This window comes from Canis lupus, chromosome 3 (assembly GCF_048164855.1).
Source record: "Canis lupus baileyi chromosome 3, mCanLup2.hap1, whole genome shotgun sequence".
Taxonomy (NCBI): domain Eukaryota; kingdom Metazoa; phylum Chordata; class Mammalia; order Carnivora; family Canidae; genus Canis; species Canis lupus.
This window is the reverse complement of record NC_132840.1, coordinates 24,046,699-24,064,170: the sequence shown is the minus strand read 5'-3', so window position 1 is coordinate 24,064,170 and position 17,472 is coordinate 24,046,699. Positions and strand designations below refer to the sequence as shown.

The window sequence follows — 17,472 nt, the reverse complement described above, 5'->3', positions numbered from 1 at the left end:
GGGGCAGGACTCAGGCTGATCCAGCACCAGCCCCAGGCCCAGGGCTTCCAGGGCGAAAGGCCTTGAGGCCCATGGGATCAGGTGTGTGGATGGGTGAGTGAGTGCCTCTGACCTCATGGGGCCTTCCTCACAGCCCTGAGCCCGCCAGCCCCTGGGACACTGGTATGGCCACTGGTGTGGCTTCCAGAGGGTGGCAGGTGAGGTTGGAGGAGCGATAGCATGAAGGCCCTGCAGACCCAGGCCCCAAGCTGTGTCCACAGGGCAGGGTGAGTGGGTGGTGAGGGGCCGACAGGGTCAGCAGCCCCTGCTCAGATCCCCCGCCCCATGATGGCATGCCATCCAGCCTTCCTTAGCCTTGGTCTCTCCCTCTGTGACCTGGTAATACCAGAACCTTTTCAGAGGGTCATGGCAGGGGGTGAGATAAGCCAATGCCTCCTCCTGAGACATCTAACAGAAAGCGTTTGGGAACCGACATATTTTCCTGATTAAAACCCTAACTGTTCCATCGCTGGCACAGGTAGATGCTGTGGAGATGTTGCAGAAGGAGGGGCCTGGCTGCTGCTGCCCTGCTGCCCACACCCCCTCCCGGGCTCAGGGCTGTGGTTCGGAGCCCCGTGGCCACCCCCGACAGCAGAATTTGGGAGAAGGTCTCTCGGGGAGGTAGGGTGGGGAGATGGAGGGAGCTGGCCAGGTGCAGGCCTGACAGTGTCCAGCTGTCCTCAGCTACATACCTGGGGAATCAGGCCCTCAGCTGGGAGGCTGCACAGGTCAGTTTCCTGAGGAATGAGGATTTCTTGGCTGCTGAGAGAACGAAAAGTGTGTCAGAATCCATGTGGTGCGTGGCTGGGGTGGAGAGCCCCAGAGGAGCTGGCTGGAGGGAGTGGCTCTGAGTAGGGTCCCCCCCAACCCCGCCCATGCGTGCAGAGTCAGCAGGGCTGCCAGGGGGCCGCGGGGAGATGGGTGAGCTTGAGAGGCTGAGCCTGGGGGTACCTGCAGGGCTGGGGTCAGCTGCCTGCATTTCCCCAGCTCTGGTGATGACTTTATATCTCCTTCTGTTAGGAAATGTGTGCAGAGAGGATACATCCGTGTGGTTCCCAACCCCGAGATGATGCTCAAAGGTCTGCAGAGAGAAGCCTCATGCCGGGCCCAGGCCCCGGGCGCCCTCTGCCTCGTGTCCTGCTGAGTCAGCACTGGGGGCAGGTGCGTGTGTTCCCTTCCAGAGCGTCCTGATGTAAATACCAGCAAATATGAGTAATGTTCACATTTCCCCCCTTTCTTCAACCAATGATGGTCTGCCACACTCAGCGTCCCCTTCCTTCCTATTTACCCTTGACAACATATTTTGGACACAATTGCACGGGACTCCCCAAGGAGCCTGCTGTGTATGCGTCTGCCTGCTATTCTCCCCACCCACACGCAGCTACGGGATATTCCGCAGGATGAACGGACAATGCCTGTGGCGCCCCCGCCCCCCACGGGCCCCACAAACAGCAGGGTGACAAAGAGCCTGCAGGTGATAACATTGAAGAAGAGATGGCGGTCAAAGGGTGGGGAGATGTGGAGAGAGCCTGGCAAAGCAGCCCCGTGGAGGCTACAAAATACAGCCACAAATTCTCTGCTTTTCCCTCCTATTCAACGTTGTCTGGATTCGGTGCTCGCTAATGTCCAGAATAGGGGGCAATCGAGGGTGTCCAGCTTTAGAAATCAGGTCATACGAGGCCCCGGGGCTTCCATCCTGCTTGCGGTCAGCTGCCCACTGGGGGTCCACTGGCAGCCACATTGCAGGACACTGAGCGTGCGAGGCCTCCTGCTTGCAGCTGTGTGAGCAGCCACGGGGGACGTGGCTCCCCAGCCCCACTCGGGCCTCCAGATGAGCCGGCTGCCCCAACCTGCCAGCATGACCTCCAGGGAGGCCTTGCGCCAGCCCGCCCCGCTGTGCCTCTTCTGGATTTCCAACCTCGGAAACTGAGAGAGCGGATGGTTGTTGCTTCCCACTGCCATTTGTCACACAGCAACAGCAGCTCATCTGGCTGCCTACACGCCTCAAATTCCTCCTTTGATCCCAGGCTCTGATCTGAGTCCTGCACCCGAGCAGGAAGTGTGCCTGGCCCCAGAGCTGTCAGGCTGGCCCAATGCAGAGCCATCATGACACCTTTCCGTGTGGCCACACATTTGTTCAGACATCTTTATATTTGTGCCGGATGCCATGTGAGGTGGTTCCTGTGTCTGCCTCTTGGAGTCTGTTGGGCAGTCAGACAACTACAGAAGGTGGCACGGTTTGTCCGTCACAGCACATGGTGGAGCGTGGTGACGAGAAGCAGGCCCGCTGGAGACCGTGCTCTGCACTGTGGGCTCCGTCCCAGCGACCCCTTCCCCTCTGGGGGTGCTGAGCCCGTGGGCAGAGCTGAGCCACCCAGCACCCTCTTTACTTGGCCCCAGGACAGGGGCCAGACATTCTGCCTGCAGGAGCCAAGGGCGCTCTATGCCCACGGCACCCATGGGGCTTAGGCTGTGGGCTGGGCGGGGCAGTGTGCATGCCCAGGGTCTCGGTTTCCCGCCCCTGCCCTGGGCTCTTGGCAAGGCCCCTCGGTGTGCATTGGTGTGGGTTTCAGCGGGCTTGGGCCCCTTTGAAGTCAGGAGATCCAATCTCTCACATGCAGTCTGCCCCAGGGAACCCCCAGGAGTGCGGGCACCTCCTTTTCCCTCAGAAACACTACCCGGCCCCTTGCCTGGGTAACTCAAGACCATGGTCGTGCCAGCTGGCTCTGGCCAGGGTGTGGGGCAGTGGCTCCTGGTGAGAGGTGGTCTTGCCATAGGCCTGGATCCTTACCCTCCCGGGACCCCCCCCATGACCCCTCGAGCCCTTGCAGGGTATGCGGCCTCTGCTTCTGCTCCTCCTCCCCCCTCATTCTATTTGCCCTATTTTATCCTGGCTCCTCTGTCCACCGAGAGCTCTCCTGTCCCTTCCTCCTCTGGCCGTTCCTCCTGAGACCCCCATCCGCCCCCCAGGATGCCTTCTTCCCCTCTTTCCCATCCGCTTCCAGGGAGATTGTGCACGATGGGGTCAGTGGGGCCAGCCCACCATCCCTCGCCTGTAAACTAGGGACCGTCAGAGTCCTGACGTCAGGGGGTGGTGGACATCCCATCTTCCATGCAGACCAGTACACAGGAGGCACCTGCGAAGGTCTGCACTCCGTGGTCCTCTCCCGTCCACCTCTTCCCAGAAGCCCTCCTGGTTGCAAGTGTATCCACCCGTGAGATACTGGTTAGCCCGCAGTTACTGGCGATCTCCTCAGCTGTCAGAGCTATCTGTCCTCCTGTCCCCTCGTTCTGGCTGTCAGGTGCAGTGTGGTGGCCTCAGAGGGGGGTACTTTGGGAGGGACAAGGAGTAGACTGTGCTCAGGTAGCTGTGCCCAGGGGTGAGCCCCTTCCTGGGTACTCTGTGCACCCCAGCCCGCCCTCACCTGGAGTTCCAGAACCCTCAGCTAGTGGTAGGATGAGCTGGGGGGTGGGGTCAGGCGGGTCGGGACATGCATACAAGGCCGCCAACACAGGTTCCTGTGCCAGCCCTCTGCACGGCGCCCTCAGCCCCCGAGACCCCGTCCTGGTGCTTTGTGCGCCTTTCCCCACGTGGTCTCCAGGCCACTCTGAGAGGCCTGTGCTATCCTGTATCCTCCCCTCACAGATGACAGATGGGAAACAGGCCTCTCGCCCGGTGGGGCAGCCGAGGGAGGCACAGGCAGGTGCGGGGGTGCTGGGGGCCGGGACAGAACACGTGGCAGCAGCTGCCGTGATGCGGCAAAAGGTGGGAGCAGGTCCAGTGAGGGCACGGGGCCCGACAGGCGGTGCAGAGCCTCTCAAGCACATCGTCAGGGACTGGGGCTCCCCTCATCCACCCCCATCACCCCCACACCACAGGCAGGGAGGCACCTGCCCTCTGGTCCCTGCTCTGCCTCTGCCCCCAGCCCCTGGCCCTGCTGCCCGCCTGCCCGAGTGCGCCCCGCTCCTGGCTTGTGGCCGCTCCCCGGGGTACAGGGCAGTGGACAGGCAGGCAGGGACCCTGATGCCGGCTCTGTGGGGTGTGGCCTGTGGCTCCAGGTCCTCCATGAGCAGCAGGGCCACCCCACCCGCCCCCAGGCCCAGGCCCTGCCCGCAGAGGCCACACCACCAGTGCCCACGCCTGTCCCAGCCCCCGTCCCGAGCGGCCGAGCTGCCGGGTGCGCCCCGAGTGCTGGGGGACCGAGCGCAGTGGGCTGAGCCATTCCGGGGCTGCCCGTCACCAGCCGGGGCTCCAGGCGCTACGGCGTGGCTCCCGGTGACATTCCTTCCACAAATACTCTCCTTTCCTTTTCCTTCAAACGCCGCCGCTTCGCTTAAAAACTATCTGTTACCCGAGCGCTCAGATAAACCCGTGCAGGTGGAATTATATCTATGATACGGCCCGAGGGTACGCTTAAGAATACAGTGCAAATTATCGGCTGCATTTATCTTAATTACTTTGGGGAAAGTGGACGCAGGCGTTGCAAGGGGCCGGGAAGCGTGTTTGTCCGCCTTATCGGGGTGCATATTTGAGATCCTTTAACAGGAGGGAGATAAGAGCAGCACGTGGGGAGAAGATGAGGTCTTCGAAAATGACAGGGAGGGGGCGGGTGGGGTGGCAGGGACCCTTGCTGTGGGACAGAGCCGTCACCCACCCTGTGGCACGGATAGGCCCCCGGTCCTGGCCTTTTGTTCCGCCAAGAATACTCCTGGCAGCAGCTGTTCAGCTCCCCGACTTTAGGTGTCCGCTGGTCAGAGGAGCCCTGGCCCCTCCCAGACGGCACGCCCCCTCCTCTGGGCAGGGCAGCACACCTGGCCCCCGGGGAAGTGGGAGCCCTGGGGTCCCAGGCAGGGACTGGCAGGGTCTGACCAGCCTGTGATGGGGTTGTGCTGGCTGGGGCGGTCCCTGATGGATGCCCGCGCTGACGGGTGCCCTCTAGAACCCCAGGCACCAGCAGTCCCAGGTGGCAGGAGCCTGGCTGTCTCTCTAGGGACCTCTGAGCCCTCACCTGCAGGATGGGAGTGACCACACCATCCCCTACAGGTGGGGCAGGGAAGTGCCACAGAGGGAGGCTGGGGAATTGAAAGTCTTCTGGAGGGCAGCCTGCTGGGGACCCAGGCGCCAGGGGCTGTAGGGAATCCTGTGCCTTCGTGTCTAAGCTCCTGGTTCAGGTGCCACATGGCTGAGAGATCTGCACATCCACCACACTGCCCTGCTCTTGCTGCCCTGCTGCCCTCTGCTCTCACCCCACCCCCTCCCTGGCACCTGCTCGCGCTCTGCCACCCTCCGCATCCCTGCACACCAGGCCAGCTCCCGCCTCCCGCACTGGTCATTCCCTTCCCAGGATGTGTCTCCTTTCCCTCTTCTCCTGGTGTAGCTCCAACGCCACCTCCTCCAGGAAGTCCTCCCTGACCATGGAGTTAGCACGGCCACTGCCCGAGGTCACTCTCTGGCCCTCCAGGCGTACTGCTACACTGCCCCAACCTCCACTGCAGGCAGCATGAGGTCTAGGCCCCACTCTCAGGGTCCAGCAGAGGCTGCAGAGGGCCTGGGTCTGCCTAGCCCTTGCAGTCCTCAGGCTGTCTGTCTGTGATATGGGTCAGATCCCCCTCTCAGCACACCCCCACCCCACATACGTGCACACCTCTACATATGCATGCACCCGGGTTCCCATGGGCCCTCCACAAGGCTGTGGGGGGGCCTCACACTCTCAGGCCCTGGACCCCGTTCCTCTGGGAGGCACCAGCAGGCAGGAGGCGCTGCCCTAGGAGAGGTGGTGCTCTGGGCCCTCCACCTCTGCCCTGGCACCCGAGGGCAGGAAAGTCTGGTGGCAAAGCCGATACTTGTTTTTGGGAGCGCATCCTATATCCTACATGTTAACACTGTACCTAGATCGACCTGGCGTACTCTGGCTGGCCCCTGACCTATTCCTTGACCAGCTGAGAGGGACAAGGGACCGTGGGGGTGGTGGCAGCCTTTTGGGGCCCTCCCTGCTGGGGTTGGGCATGCTGGGGTCACACTGGGATGCAGTGGCCCCAGGAAGCCACCAGCCATGCCAGGGGTGTATGGAACAAGTGCCCGCTGCCCCAAAGCCGAAAGGCAGCTCCCCCAGGGCAGCGGGTCAGGATGTGGAGGCTGACGGATTGTTAGGACGCACTAACAGTCGAAAACTAAAGCCTAAAAAAAAAAAAAAAAAAAAAAAGAAAAGAAAAGAAAACTAAAGCCTAGTGAGCGGCTTGGCCTTGTGATTCTATGATTCTAGAATGAGGACCTGTGGGGGCACCTGGTTTACTGTGCTCCCCTCATAGACGGGGAGCTGCTGCTCAGAGAGGGTGCTGGCTTGCTCGAGGCCACACAGCGGCCAGGCCTGGGCTCCTGGCAGGGGTAACATTCCAGTGAAGCTGGAAGCAGCTGTTGGCAGGAGTGGGGGCTGGGGTGGGGTCCTTGCTCCTGGCCCCCCAGAGGAGAGAAGACACACTGGGTGCTGAGCCACTGGTCTGGAGAAGGACTGGCACCAGCTAGGCCTGTCCCCCATGTGGGGGCTGCCAGCCTGATGGACCCTGTCCCTGCCACCAGGCAGGGAACAGCAGCCAGAAGGCAGAGGAGGAAGCTGGGAGGTACCTTGAGCCCTCAGTCCCCACCACGGTTGCAGACCTGTAGTCCCCCTGCACTCTGTGGGATCGGACATCCCCTCCTGGAGACCTGGTAGCTGCCCTTCCCCACGACCCCCATCAGGGCCCCAGCAGGGGGGGGCAGGAAGCTCAGTGCCCCCCCACCAGCTGGCCTTGGCCCCCTGGGAAGGCCTCTAGGGTACAGGGTGTTCAAAATTTCCCAAGGCTCTGATTATGGGGGAAAGAGATGGTCATCATCCCTTCTTGCAGACAACTCAGCCCGCAACTGTTGGTGATAAAAGTCCATTGTTAGCTCTCACTTTCCTGGGGGCTTTAGGGCACAAGCGGTCCCCAGACTTTGTGGCCAGTGGTGGGCAGAGGACCTGGAAGGACAGTCTGGGGGTCACCCAGACCCTCTGGGCCTCGGGAAACTTGCAGGCTATCACCTGCTCTGTGTGACCCTGACTGTGGCATAGGGAGAAGCCCTGTGGGCACGGAAGTCAGGTCCCGCTGACCCTGGAATGGGTAGGCCCCGGCGCGGGGGAGCTGGCTGGCCTGGGCCTGGCTCCTGCTACCCCGGGCCGGGGGTCCGTCCTCCCTGCTTCCAGCCAGTGGGGCTGCCCGCGAGGGCCAGGTTCACAGACGAGGAAGCTGAGGCTGAGGGAGGGTCGTGAGCTGGCAGACGGCTGCGGGATTCCCATCGGCACCCCGACACCCCCAGGGAAGGCAGGGAGACCTCAGACGTTTGTGGACAGAGGGATCTGGTGCTGAGCGAGGCCTCCACAGGAGTCCTTCTCCCCTCGGTGCTGGGGACGTGGGGACGGCGGGGTTTAATGAGCTGTCTCCTGAGTGACGTGATGAATGAGCTTCCCTGGAGGCCCGGTGGCTGCGTTAATTACTCCCGTCAGGTTCAGGATCCTATCAATCTCCTTTTTCAATTAAAAGTGATTATAATTTCACTTTCCAAAGTGGAAAGGATTAGCAGCACGCTGGTGGGCAGCTGGGTTGGGGAGGGGCCCTGAGCGCTCAGGGCCTGCTGAGTCGGGGTAACTCGCCTCCACAGCTGGGACCTGTTGGGGGGATGCGGGCCCTAAGTGGGTGCAGACTGTGGGCTAGGGGAGGCATTCGCAGGCAACCCACCCAGTGAGGTGCCATTCGCACCCTGGGCCCCTTAGCCATAGCTGTGGGAAATAGGCACTGAACCCCAGTTTACAGGAGCTGAAACTGAGGTTCAGAGTATAGCGGGTGGGCTCAAGGTCATGGGGGCCATGTGGGGGGCCAGGGTTTGTGACACTTTCGAGCTCCGTCCACCGTCTTGTAGCCTCTTGCTGCCCGCTGGGACAAGCTGGGTCTGTGTTTGCAGATGGAGCTGAACAGTTGGAATTCCTGCTGGAAGAGGGTCCTGGGGGGGAGGCCAGGAGGGTCCCTGGGTGGAGGCCGGGAGGGTCCCTGGGAGGAGGTTGGGAGGGTCTTGGGGAAGCCAGGAGGCTTCCTGGGGGGGAAGCCAGAAGGGTCCCTGGGGGGAGGCTGGGAGGGTCCCTGCGTGGAGGCCAGGAGGGTTCCTGGGGGGAGGCCAGGAGGTCTTGGGGAGGAGGCCAGGTGGGTCCCTGGGAGGAGGCCTGGAGGCCTGGGGGAGGCCAGGAGGGTCTGGTTCCTCCATTCTCCCCGTTGCTCAGATGAGAGACATGGGCCCTGACAGGAAAAGTGACCCTTTCAAGGCTGCACCTGGGGTGGGGGCTCCTTGTCACAGCTCAGGGCAGTCACCTTCCTGCTTCTGTTTTCGGGGAGGCTGCCTGGGGTCCAGGACCAGCTGCCCTGCTGTCCTCCTCACGAGGTCTTGGCCAGGCTCTGGGCAGCCTCAGTTGTGTGGCCTGGCCACGCTGTCCTCGGGCCCGTCTCATCTAGCTGACCACTGCCCTCTGAGTGGTGTTCCCAAGGGTGCCTTTCCTGCGGGCAGGTGACTCTCCCACTGGGGGTGCTGAACTGTGTGCTGGGTGAGCTTCTAGCCCTGATGAGCCCCGGGGGTGCCCTACTCCATGGGCCTCGCTCTGGATCCTCCCACCTGCCACAGAGCCTTTGCCCCTGTCACCATCCTCTTCCTGAAGCTGCCATCTGGACGCCTTTCCAGTCCCGGCTCTCATAGCCCCACAGCCTCCCTGGACTTCTGAGGCCCCAGGAATCAGCCCGAGGACAGCCCCACAGCCTCCCTGGACTTCTGAGGACCCACTACTTCCCTCGTGCTGTCCCCTGCCAGCTGTCCACTGGGCCAGGCCGTGTCCACCCTTTGCCCATACTCTTGCCTGATGTGCAGCAGATGCTCACGTGTAAGGGCAACACTCAGTGTTTCTCACAGGAAAGCCTGTGGGTAACGGGAGCTCTGGGGGCCACAGACCCAGAGGCTCCTGTGGGCGGGGACTGCTGGGCCTCGACACAAGAGCCTTCTGCCCTCCTGGGGACATGCGGGCTCTCCCCCCGAGGGGGTGATAAACCCCAGGGGCCAGCCTGAGGGCCCTGCAGCTCTGCCTGCCCCCCAGGGAGCCCCTGACTCCTGACACCGAGGGGCCCAGAATTTCTCCAGCCACAACCTCCAGGGGGGTTTCAAGACCCTGGGAGCAGCTCGCCTCCCCCAGCCACCCCGGCCTCTCAATGCTTCCCCCGACGGTGCCCATCACCTGCCCTCCTAGCACACAAGGCAGAGTGGGGGCCCCCAGGACTGGGCTCCCTCCCCACTGTCCCCAGAGCCACTCGAGAGCCTGTGATCCTGCAAGCACTCCGTATGGACCCGAGCAGTGGGGTCGTCTGCGGCTCCTGCGACCCTCTGTCCCCAGCTGTGTTGGCACTGCCACTGTCCCCCCTTTCACAGAGGATGGAACAGAGGCCAAGGCCACAGAGCCCATGCCTGCCACGACCTCACCTCCAGCTCTCCTGGTCCCCTGCCGTCACAGCACCCCCCAGCTTGTGCAGAGGGGACACTGAGGCCCAGCATGCTGTGCAGTGAGCTTAGGCCCCGGGGACGGGTACTCAGGGGTGCCTCCCCTCCCCGGCCGGCGCGGGGCCTCTGCACAGCCCGGTGAGCTCTCCTTTCATAGAAAGTCAGCAGACATGTCCTCTGCGGCACAGGAGGGCCACCAGGTCTCGTGGCCGCAGCCTCCTGAAAGCCGCCCTGTCTGGGCTTTAATTTACCAGCTCTTTATGCGCTCTGCTCCGCCTGCCAGGGGCAGAGGCCAGAAGCCGCCTGCCCCGCCAAAGCCACTGGACAGTGGTGCCCTGGGTGGGGGTGGCACCAGGGGCGGAAGAGGCCCGGGGGCCCACCTGGTCCTGCCCACGGCCCCCCACCCCACCCCCAGGCATGCTGGTTCGGCCCCGGCCCTGCCCGCTGGGCCATTCATCCTGGGGCCCGAGCTGCTCCGTCCTGCACGTGCCTCAGGGTCCCCGGGGCCTGGACAGGGCTGAGATCACGTGCTTCTTCCGGGAGGGCCCTGGGGCCACCCCGCTGGCACCCGCTGCACACGCAGGGTCACGGCTGCACTGGCCCCGGGCCCGCGGCTCCCCAAGTCCCTCGGCCGTGCACCCCGTGATCTGGCCCAGCCGCAGGCCCTCTGGAGCCCCGGGAAAGGCCAGAAGCCCAGCCGTTAGGGCGCTATCTGCTCATTTTCAACCTTGGACTACGAACTCGCATAAAACTAACTACTGGGCGGGCTGAAGCCGCGGGAGCCGGGGTGGGCCTGGGCGGGTCTCCTGTGCCCTCTCTGCGGTCGGGCGGTGCCCAATCCAGGCTGTGCCCACCCACAGACGCCCTCACCCGCCGGCCCCGTGGTTCCTCCCTCACTCGCTCCGGGAATCTCAACCACGAGCCTCTGTCCGGTGCTGGGACGTGACTGCGGATGGGGACACAGATGTCACCCCACCCGGCTGATACCCCTGGGGGCCCCAGTAGGGTAGTCAGGCCCTCAGAACACAGGTCTCTTCACCTCACAGCTAACAAAAGACAGGCTGTGCCCTGGAAAGTTCTTAGGATTTCCGGAAGTCCCATGGAGCGGGAAATCCTTCCTCAAAAAGGAGCTGGTGTGTCCCCCGCAGGAGTCGGGAAGCCCACACCCACATCACACAGCTGTGGGCAGCGGACTCAGAGGGTGCACTCAGGGCTCGGGCCACAGGGGCTGCACAGATAGGAGGTGGGCTGAGTGGTGGGGGCCTCAGGCAGGAGCCAGGCCGGTTCCCTGGGGAGGGTAGGGGTGGGCTGGCCCCTCCCTGGGCTGTGGTTGCAAGGGCGGCGGGCTAAAGCCTGTGGCCTCTCGCCCTCACCAGCATGTGGACCCTGCTCCTCCCCTGCCCCGCCATCTGCTGCCCTGCCTGGTGAGGACGGAGTCCCTCCCTGGGGCAGAAGGGTCTCACTGGGTCCCCAGGACACTGAAAGGGAGGAGGGGGTTCGAGGACCATGCTGTGGCCTGTTCAGCCATGTGGCAGGAACAGAGCCCTCAGGTTGGGGCTCCATCTGCATCCTGCAAGTGAGGTGGAGGGACAGCTGAGAGGCTGCAGGCCCCCAGCATCTCCCTCCTGGATGACAGTGACACCGTGTCAGGCTTCCTATCCTCCCCACAGCAGCCAGAGGGATCTTTCTAGGTGCGGACAAGGCTGCCTTCCACCAGGTTCTGCCCTGGTCCACAGCCCCTGCACCTCAGGGTCCTGCCCCTGGGCCTTCTAGAAAGCCCAAGGCCACACGCACCTCAGGGCACTTGCACTGGCCAGTCCTCTGCCTGGAATGCTTCCCCTAAAGCTTCCCAGCCCAGCTGCTTCTGGCTCTGGAAGCCTCCGCTCGCGGGTCCTCTCCTTGCAGTGGCTCACATACAAGGGTCTGGGTCAGGCTGGCTGGCTCTCCCACCCCCAGAGTTGTCCTTGCTGGGGTGCTGTGGCAGACGGGGACAGTGGGAGTTGTGAGTGCGTGTGACCTGGGTCAGGGCGCAGGAACAGGACATAGGGATGGAACGACATGGCAGCAGCCGAGGGACCCCGGAGCCCCCAGGACCTGGAAGAGGTGGGAAGGACCCTCCCCTGGTGCCAACGAGGGTGGCACCCCTCACTTCTGCATAAATGGCCCACTCTTCCCCAGCCTGCTATGGCCCAAATCCTGGGGCTCACATCTGTCCCCTCCCCCCCATCCCCTCCACCCGCTGGCTCCCCTGCTCCTGCACCTGCTCACTCCCCATCCTGTAGGCTACCAGCCACCAGAGCCAGCCTCACAGATGCAGACCAGACAGCAGCAGCCTACCCCCCGGAGCCCTCAGCCCTTCTGTCCACCTGGAGCTCTGTGCCCAGATAGCCACGGGCTGGTCTCTGCTCATGTGACTGGCCACCCCAGTCTCAGGACCCCCTCACCCCATCTGCCAGTGTCACCAAGGGATGCACACAGCTGTGACCCCCATTTCATGGGGGGCTCTCTGGGGTCCCCTTGTTTTGCAGGCGAGGAAACTGAGTCATGGTGAGATAGGGGATTTCCTTTCCCAGAACAATGACCTGAGGCCAGGGCAGCCAGGGGGGACGTCTATGGGCAGGAACCTCCAAGTCCAGCCACGCTCTGGGGGCTCTGGCTGTGCAACCCCTGCCATGGCCCCTCGCAGGCCCAGCCCAGTCCCAGGTGCCTCTGCAGAAGGGCTGCTGGGAACAGGGGCCGCCGGGGCACAGTGGAATGAAGCTGGTATTGATCCCAGACAAGCCCTGGCTCTGCTGGCATCAGAGCGGGCGCGGGCTGAGACCCTGCAGAAGGGCCGTCCCTGCCGGCCCTCTGGGCGTTTCGCTGTCATCAGCTGGAGACAAAGTGGGAAGAAAGCAGGACATCTGCCAGGGGCCGAAACAGGCACCGTGACTGTGATTTTCTTTGGTAGTGTGTGGGGTGCCCTCGGCCTTTGAGGAGATGAGGCAAGAGTGAGGATCTGCAAGGGTGAGGCCCACATAGGAGCCTGAGAGGTGCAGTGGCTCCAGTCACCCAGTCTGGGTCCCTCCCTGAATGAGGCGGGGTGCCTGGGGGCTGTGGGCAGGGGGACCTGCCACAATGAGGTCCTGCTCTCCCAGGCTGCTGGGGGCTTCTCACCCCACTAGGAGGGACCGCTGGAGAGGCCCAGATTATTAGAGGCTCGTGAGTGGGGAGCACATCAGGTAGGGAAGGATGGGGCAGCACACCTTCCTGCAGCAAGGTGACCCTCCAGGTGTTTCAGCCCCAGCCCGGGTGACCCTGCCCTGGAGCCTAGCCTGCACCTCCTGCTGCTGCGGGGTGAGGGTGCCAGGGCCTGTGCTTGCTGCAGGAGACGGAGAGGAAGCAGAGGCCACATGCTTATCCACGCTCCCCGCCCCCCCATCATGTCCCCAGGATCCTTCCTCTTCCAGGGCTGCGGAGTGAACCCCACTCCATACACTAGAAAGCCACACTCTGCCCTCCCCCCACTGTTGTGTGAACCGGGTAAGGCAATGGACCCAGAGAGAGGGGTCCTGGCCCTTCTCAGGACTGGGGGCCACAGGCCAGTCAGTCCCCCACCAGGAGAGTGGGCCTGAAGGAGCAGAGAGCTGTGGTCAAAGTGCAGGCACCACCATTTCCTTGCTGTGTGACCTCAGGTAGCTGACTTAGCCTCTCTGAGCCTCATTTTCCCAGTTGTAAATGGGTCTGACGACTGCCCTTGCTCATGGGATCTGTTGGGTCACATCAGACAGTGTTTGTCAAGCATTTGGCTCGTGATATGCCTCAGTGAAAGTTATTATCACATTACTATTATTTTTATGATGATCCATCAATCACTGCCCTCAGGATGCATGGACTGACCTAGACGTAAGGTAGGAATTTAGATATTTAGAAAGTGATGTTATAAAATGTCTCTGGGACCCTATTTCCCCATGAGAAGAAGTATCACCCACGCCTGCCCAGCCCTGGGACTCTGGCCAGTAGGGTGGCGCTTGGGCTGAGCCAGTTCCCAGGGGCCAGGGTCTCACCAGGTCCTTGGCCTCCCGTCCCCTTAGCTGTCCAGCAGGTGGTGCCTAATACAAGGTTCCTGCCTCAGGGCTGCTCTGAGGAAGGCAGGAGCCAGGGCGTTGTGTGTGTGAGCCTGTGTGTGAGTCCGTGTGTACATGCAGGCTGTGTGTGTGAGCCTGTGTGTGGGAGTGTGTGTGCACATCCAGGCTGTGTGTGTATGTGTGCGAGCCTGTGTGCGAGTCCGTGGGTACAGCCAGACTGTGTGTGTGTGAGCCTGTGTGTGGGAGTGTGTGTGCATGCTCAGTGTGTGTGTGTGTGTGTGTGTGTATGTGTGTGAGCCTGTGTGTGTATTCGTGCCCAGTGTGTGGGGCCATGTGCATGTCCAGGCTCTGTGTGTGTGTGTGTGTGTGAACCTGTGTGTGTGCACGCCCAGGTTGTGTGTGCGTGTGCCTGTTCATTTGCACACACGCAGACTGTGTACACACGTGGGGTTCCCCTGTTCTACTGCTAAGGTCCCAATGTGCAAAACAGTGGGCTCTGCGGCTTGGAGCCAGGGGCGTCTGCAGGGCCCAGGGCACCACTGCCTGAACTTTGGGGTTGCTGATGGGGCTGGGGTGGCTGGGAACTCTCTCCAAATGTGGAATTTTTGGTGCAAGTATGGAATCCAGCCATGTGGGTCATGATGCCTCTGTCAACACCTCAATGTCCCCCTGCAAACAATGGGGAGCACGACAGTGAGCATCAGGGCGTCTCAGAGATGGCGCAGTCGGGGATCTACTCTGGCCTGGACACCTGGTGGACCCTCAGTGAGACGGTAGTCGACTCGGACATGGAATCATGCAAAACCAGCAACACTGGGCAGCAGCAGTGCCGGGGACGGGCAGTACCGGGGATGGGGCACACCTCTTCCCAGGCTCACATGGAGCAGAGGCCATACAGGCCTCCCTCTGGGCAGGGACCCCACGCACAGCTGTGTCACCCTGCTCCTGGCTCCCCAGGATTTCCCAGATGTGGCTGCCCCATAGACCAGGTGTGAGCACACGCTGTGGACACGAGGCCCCAGGTACCTCTGGGCCAGCCAAGCCTCTGTGGTCTCCACGCCACTCCCACCTGCCAGTCACGGCCGGCAACCAGCACCGGGCTCCCGGCTCGGTTGTAGTCCTGTAGGGGTCACAGGGACAGGAGTGCACCAGCCGCTGTCAGGGTGCACCGGCCCTGGGTGTCAGGGGGGGCTCACTGGGACATGTCACCACCTCCCACGCTCTATGCACACCTTGGTGGTCCTTTCCCCTCAAATAAAACATCTACGCTGATTTTTATGTAAGGAGGAGACTGTAGGACATAAAAGCAAAGCACCCTGGCACCCCGAAATGGCATTGACAGCCTGGCCCCCGAAGCCTCATGGAGGGAGGGAGAGTGGTGGGTGCCTGCAGACGCCCACCCTGTATCAATGCAGCAGCGCACACGGCGCAGGCGGAGTTGCTAACAGGCCGAGGGCAGGAGGGTCTGCAAGTTCTCACTCAAAGGTCAGTGTCTGGCTTTCTAGCACAGAGCAGGGGAGAGCGTGTCTTCCACAGACCCCGAGAGGCCGCTGGGCTGTGGTGGGCGGGAGGGATCCCCTCTGCTGGGGCCTCCGGGAGGGGCTGAGCTCAGGGTGGGGGCAGCCACTCCAGGGGTCATGGCGAGTCACCGCCCACCTGCCCCCGCGGCGGCCACCCTGAGCCCTGGGCCCGCGCACGCTCCTGCCACACCGCCCCCCCGGACCCCGCCCTGGGCGCAGAGGGGCAGCCCCCGGCCCTGGCCCATCGCAGGTCCGGCCGGACGCGGCGGCTCTCGGCGGCGGCGGGGCGGCTCGCTCGGGCCCTGTGGAAAGTTGTCCCTGGCTCCTGCCACCTTCCATCTCTTCACATCTCAGCTGGTTTTAATTAGTTCCCTTCAAAGTCCCCCAAAGCAACGGAGCCACGTTAGCGCCCGCCAGCTGCCAAGACGCTCCAGTGTGTGTGTTTGGGGGGCGGGCGTCGGGGGCCGCAGAAGCCAGCTCGCGTTGCTGAGCCGCAGGGGCTTTGCCGCTTCTGGGCCAAGAGCACGGGGCGGAGGGCACTTCTGGCCGGGGTCCCGGGGCGGCCGGCGCTGCCCGGCAAGGACGCTGCGGCCCCACGGGGGCGGAGGGGGGCGCTGGCCTGGACGCCCGAGACTCCGACCTGGCCTGCATTTCCGGGGGGCCCCTGAACACACAGAACCCCCGGGACTCCCCGAAGCCCCTGCTCTGCTCCCACGTACGTGCAGCAAAGTCTTATTTCTACCAGCCGTGCCGGGCACCTCAGCCACAGACCCCGGCAGGCCCCCAGCGGCCGGGTGGAAACAAGGGAGGCAGGAGCTGGGGGTGGCCGCGGGGAGTGTGGTGGCCTGTTCCTGCCCCCCTCTGGGGCGCCGAGCTGCTCGGCCCCACCCACGTGTCCTGGTGGCATCGTGGCCCCAGCGGGGACGCCTTCTTTGGGTTTCCAACAGAGGCCTGGGGATTTGCGTGGACTTCTGTGATTTTAAAAACAGCTTGTGGCCAAAGCAGACACACATACTGGGTGGATCCGACCCGGCGCTGCCAGCTTGTAGTCCCCATCCTGCACAGGGCTGCACCCTAAGCTTCAGGGCTTGCATCTTCCTGCTTGGCCCCATTTCTACCCCTGGGCCATCCTTGCAGCTGCAGATGGTCTTCTGTGTGGATACCTGTTTCTTGCGGGCCCAGCACCCATCTTCCTGTTTCTGGCAATGGTACCTTGGCTTTGCTTTGGGGCGTACCCTCCTCTCCTCTCTATCCATGCACTTCCAGCAGGGTGACCCTCCTCTTCCCATTGGACTGGACTCTGATGCCACTATTGTTACATCTGGATCCAGCCATGCCTGAAGCATGTCTGTGTAGCCCACTTCTGTGAGCCAAGTGGTCTCCTTTTTGCTTAATCTATTTTGAGTTGAGTTCTCTTCTCTTGTGGCTTGAAAAGTGTCCTGACCAATACAGCGTCATCCGTGGCCCCATAGGCCGCTCTGCTGGGCGTTGGTCTTATTGTCCATGGGCAGCTGGCTGTCCTGAGGGGTCTGGCCCACCCTGTGACTTGCCTTTTTACCTTTCTCCTCACGTGGCCCCTTGTCCCAGTGGTGGGTGCCTCCTTCCTGCTGCCCCCCTGCCCCCATCTCTGCCACCCTGCCCCTCAGAGGGACAGGCCCTTTATGCACTGGCGCGTCCCCTGTACCTGCCGCACACACCTCGAAGCAACCACCCTGCACCAGAGGCATCCAAAGTTTTCTAAGGCTTCGGATCTTCCCATGAGACCTGACACCGACATCCACGCTCCAGGGACTGTCGCTTCCAGCAGCTCTGTTACGACCGGGTTTCCTGACCTTCCCCTCCCTCTCCTGCAAAGAGGACCCAACGGAACAGGGGCTGAAAGGGGATATGGCCACAGGGAGGGCCTCAGATTCATTCTAGTTTAAATGAAAAAGGCCAACGACTCATTTGCACGGGTAACTCGTTAATATGCTCTTGGAAACACCCAACTGCTGACCACTGGTTTGTCCCTGGAGGGCCCACTGCTTTTCTGGAAGTCTTTACAGGCAAAACGATCTGGCATCTGGGAGTTGCTTTTAAAAATGCAGCAAGAATAAGGGCAGGGCTACCAAACCCAGTTGGAGCGGTTTGCACGGCTATCAACCCTCTGGTGTCAGAGAAAAACCCGGGGTGACTGCTAAGCCACATGGGGTGTCAGGAAGCAGGGACCAGTCTGGGCAGACCCCATGGGACCGGTGCACCCACTTGCGCCCCAGTCCCAGCCTGGGGACATGGGGTCCTGGGCTCTGCACTTCTCTCCTAG

At 62.5% G+C, this 17,472-nt stretch overlaps 1 protein-coding gene across 2 annotated transcripts in view; it reads right to left on the bottom strand.

Annotated features, from left to right (window-relative positions):
- The window catches only part of ZNF469 (zinc finger protein 469), a 46,442-nt gene that overhangs the window by 15,195 nt on the left and 13,775 nt on the right, over positions 1-17,472 (bottom strand). Inside the window, exon 2 of one of the 2 annotated variants that reach the window (XM_072819551.1) lies at positions 732-801. The gene's annotated coding sequence lies outside the window, so the exon portion shown is untranslated. The remainder of the gene's footprint in view (positions 1-731; positions 802-17,472) is intronic. The other variant, XM_072819552.1, reaches the window with a different exon arrangement.